This window comes from Limulus polyphemus, unplaced genomic scaffold (assembly GCF_000517525.1).
Source record: "Limulus polyphemus unplaced genomic scaffold, Limulus_polyphemus-2.1.2 Scaffold3004, whole genome shotgun sequence".
NCBI classification, from domain to species: Eukaryota; Metazoa; Arthropoda; class Merostomata; order Xiphosura; family Limulidae; genus Limulus; species Limulus polyphemus.
Genome location: NW_013668614.1, coordinates 132061 through 136480, shown reverse-complemented (window position 1 = coordinate 136480; position 4420 = coordinate 132061). Strand labels below are relative to the sequence as shown.

The following is a 4420-nucleotide window of genomic DNA, read 5'->3' as shown; positions in this document are numbered from 1 at the left end:
GTGCTTAACTACAAACAAACAAACATTATCAAAAAACCAACTATACTGCAATGTAAACTTTAACGTTATTGGCCCGGCATGGCCAAATGGTTAGAGCGCTCGACACGCAATATAATAGACGGTCAATCCCACTATTGTTGGCGTGGGTGGTGATGAATATTTGCCTTCCCTCTATTTCACTGCTAAATTAGGAATGGCTAGCGCAGATAGCCCTCGTATAGCTTTGCGCGAAATTCAAAACAAACAAACAAATGTATATATTAACTTCGGTAACGTTTATACGGTTTCCGTACATGTGATTTAGATTTTTAATAGAGGGTATTCAAATTTTAATTAAATATTCTTCAAGAAGGTGAAAGTAATACGTTTCAATTTTTTTTTCTTTGTCTGTGAGCAAAAGCAGAAGTTCGTATTAGATAAAAATAATAGTGCTTATTCCATATCACTTTTATAAAATTGAGTTTTGAAATGAATATAAATAAAGAATGAAGTCCCAATAAATCTTCAATTTACGACAGTAATGTGTTGGTAAGGCGTGGCCTAGCGGTTAGTGTGTCGGAGTGTGAATCAAAGATTTTTCTATATGGTTTGTTTCCAGTCGCTGCACGCTATTCTTTTACCAACGAATAGTGGGATTGACCATCACTTTATAACGCCCCCACGGCTGAAAGGGTGAGCATGTTTGGTGTGACGGGTATTCGAACCCGCGACTCTCAGATTGCGAGTCGAGCGACCTAACCACCTAGCCATGCCGGGGCTGTTTTCTCTCTTTCCCTATAAATTAAGTACCACCCAATTACTCGATAGTTTATCACACACCTAATTGGGTGCGTTTCCAAACTTACAACTGTAAAATCCGGAGTTCGATTCCCGAGATGAACACAGTGCACGTAGCCCCCTGTAAGACTATGTGCTGAAAACAAACAAACAAAACCGGGTGTGTTGTCTGTTTCATTGAACGTCCGAATAAAAAAAAGAAATCACTTTACGCACCAATAAAACTAAGAAAATATCGAATACGACAAATTTAATTTTGCGATTAGTCAGTGGTTAATCTGGAACGAGCAGGGTTATATAAGAGGTATTATAAGTTCCGAATATGAATTTCAGAGCATATTTTTCTAACGAAGTCTATAGTTTTTAATTCAGTTTTGGAGCAAAGTCACATTGGGCTATCTGGTGTGTCCACCGCGGCGAATCGAACCCCGGACTCTAGAATTGCACGTCCGTAAACTTACCGCTGTTCCACCGGGAAAAATTGTATTCATAGATATTCTGTTCTGTTTATTAGTCTTACGGATTGTTTGTTTGTTTGAAGTTAAGCACAATGCTACACAATGGGCTATCTGTGCTCTGCCCACCACGGGTATCGAAACTCGGTTTCTAGCGTTGTAAGTCCGCGGACATACCGCTGTGCCACTGGGGGGCTAGTCTTACGGATAGATAGGCAATCAATATATTTTTTAATACACATACATATATATATATATATATATATATAGTTTTTTATTTTCCATAGTCCCAGGAGTGTGTGGTTCAATTGTTGTTATTTCTAATAAAACCGTAAAGTAATTTTTTTACTATTCATTCAAATTTCAAATTCCGTGGTTCAGCTACCCTTATATAACCGAGAAGTTCGCACTTGAACTAATTGTAATACACGTTTTAGGTATTAATCATATTCATTCACGTTTAGGCTTATATCCGGTTGCCCAAATTATTAGTTTATTTCAAAGCCAGTAGCTCGGTTCTCTTTTACGTGTCACGTCAAATGGCTACTTAAAACTAAATAATATATATATATATATATATTATAAACACACATTTGTTTCAGTTTTCTTGTAATTACTAACCATGGTTTATGTTTAAAACTATACAAAGTATGAAACTTATTTTCATTCTTTTCTTATATACATATATATATATATATGTTCATTTTACAAAATTACAGTGTGTATATATATATATAAACTAATTATGTTCATCCATATAATGTAAATAAGATTTGATAACAATGAACGATTCATTATGATGGAATGTATTTATTTATTCGTGTATCAAAAGGCATATAAGGGCTTTCATCAACAAAGAACGGTAGCACAGCTATAACCATATTGTTGCCGTTCCATAACCACATTGTTGCCGTTTCATAACCACATTGTCGCCGTTTCATAACCACATTGTCGCCGTTTCATAACCACATCGTTGCCGTTTCATAACCACATTGTTGCCGTTTCATAACCACATTGTTGCCGTTTCATAACCATATTGTCGCTGTTTCATAACCATATTGTCGCCGTTCCATAACCATATTGTCGCCGTTCCATAACCACATTGTCGCCGTTCCATAACCATATTGTTGCCGTCAAATAGCTCTCCTGGCGGAAAAGGATTTGTTACTTTGGCTTCCGGAACCTGCAGTTAATTGAAAAGGCACATAAGTAAGTACATCAATTAAACACATTAGTAAAATTGAAATTACGCCTAATATTTGTATTTCACTAATAATCAAAAATTATAAACAGTAGCCTATGTAATTATATTTGGTTTTGTATTAAAACGTGTTTCTTAAAAATTGAATTCAATTGAATTGTTTATTCTTTTACTCCCTATATTTTTGCTAAATTTCTAATGGAATATATTAAAACCAAATTCAATAATAATAATAATAATAAAAAACAAGAAAAATACCCAATGAAACGTAGTAGTTTGATTCACTGTCAGAACAATGTTTTAGCGATCTTCCTTTCGGAGATTTTACCGTTCCTCTTCATCCGATGATTTATGACACCTGTAAGTGAGGAATAAAATTAAGATAAAGTCAGTATAAGTTCATCGGTTTAGTAAAAAATGTGGAGTTTGTGTCCAAGCGTTGCTCTTTGCTCAAGCTTCGTAATTCGTAACGATTGTTTGTTTAAAATCATAAATAATATTCAACGTTAAACTGGTACACAATTAAAAACATTTTATCTATAGCCTTCAAAAATATGGAGCTACAGTTTTATTAAATACGGTTTTTATAAGAAAAGTAAGTTAGAGAGTTGTTGTTTGTAGTTAAGCACAAAACTACACAATGGGCTATCTATGCTATGTCCACCACGGGTATCGAAACCCGGATTCTAGCGTTGTAAGTCCGCAGACATACCGCTGTGCCATTGAAGGGCAATTCGTAACGAATACAGTATTTTAAATACCTGAGATATTTTATTCTTAAAAAAAAAATTAATTGGAAAGAGAGAATTTCTGTTTAGCATAAACTTACTTAGTGGTTTTAAGTAACACTTTCTATGTTCTTGAATATTTAACGTTTCGGAAGGATATCGCGAATATTTCAGGTTAAAGAAAATCCGTATTTAGTCCATTTCTATTTTATGATTTCGAAATGACACAGTGAGAACAGATTATAAAATTATAAAATGTAGTTTATATTAGCAACTTTAAATTAGAAATATGTACAACAAAGACGTTCTCGAGTTTCTTAAAAATTATCATAAAGCAAGTTTAAAATAAATTCAAGAATTTTTTTTTTATAATGTGAAAAACGAGTTCACATTTAAGATAGGAATGAGTGATATACCAAACAGTTGGAGGTATATATTCAAAGGGTCTAAGAGGATAAAACGAAAACGCATGGTAAAATAATAAATTTCAGAAGCGTAATTTATTATAAAATATTTTATTATTCCTATGCTTATGATATTACTTACTTTCACGTTTTACTGCGCTGAATCAACTAGCGCCACCTGCCGTTGAAGTGCCCTCTATCCATTTGAATGAAAACTATCCTAATGACCTGAATCAAGTGGCTTCGGTTCAGGATGGGCAAAAGTCAAAATTTGGGAATAAGTGGCAGTGTAACGACATGAACCTAAAACAAATTATATCAAAAGTTCCATCTATTAACTAGTGTTTGTAGTTATAAAAGTATCTTTAATCTTTTTCAATGATGTTCTAAATTGAGCACAGACTTCACTATTAATTCACTTATATTTTCACTATTTTTATTAACCAGTTTATTGGTACATTTCTCCCCCTATAATTTATTCAATAAATATGTAATAATTGATTCAAAAGATACATAGAAAATAATGTATCTAAATCTGAAGAAAACAAAATTATTAACCGTAGATTCATCTTAAGATAATCATAAATAAAACAGAAGCTTTCAATATAATCCGTTGTGATTAAGAGTTAACAATCGATGCAGACAGACTAATTATTTGTAATTACTCTTTGTACAAGTATCAGGCAGGGGGCAGCACTGCCTATGTAGGGGGATGGCTCGGATTGTTCATCGGTATACAGTGTTTCCTTTTTATAACAATATCTATGTAATGACTGAGTCAGAAGTTCTGGGAATGTCTGTAATGATCATAGCAAAAAATTTTGAATTTCTTGTTCTTCTTTCTTCTGCTTGTTT

The 4420-nt window shown here is 33.4% G+C and overlaps 1 long non-coding RNA gene across 1 annotated transcript in view; it reads right to left on the bottom strand.

Moving 5' to 3' along the window:
* Positions 1-2026: 2026 nt before the first annotated feature.
* Positions 2027-4420, bottom strand: part of LOC106468428 — a 4048-nt gene continuing 1654 nt past the window's right edge. Inside the window, exons 3-5 of the long non-coding RNA XR_001291385.2 lie at positions 3708-3868; positions 2692-2791; positions 2027-2415 (exon numbers count right to left, since the gene is read on the bottom strand). This is a non-coding gene — a long non-coding RNA (uncharacterized LOC106468428). The remainder of the gene's footprint in view (positions 2416-2691; positions 2792-3707; positions 3869-4420) is intronic.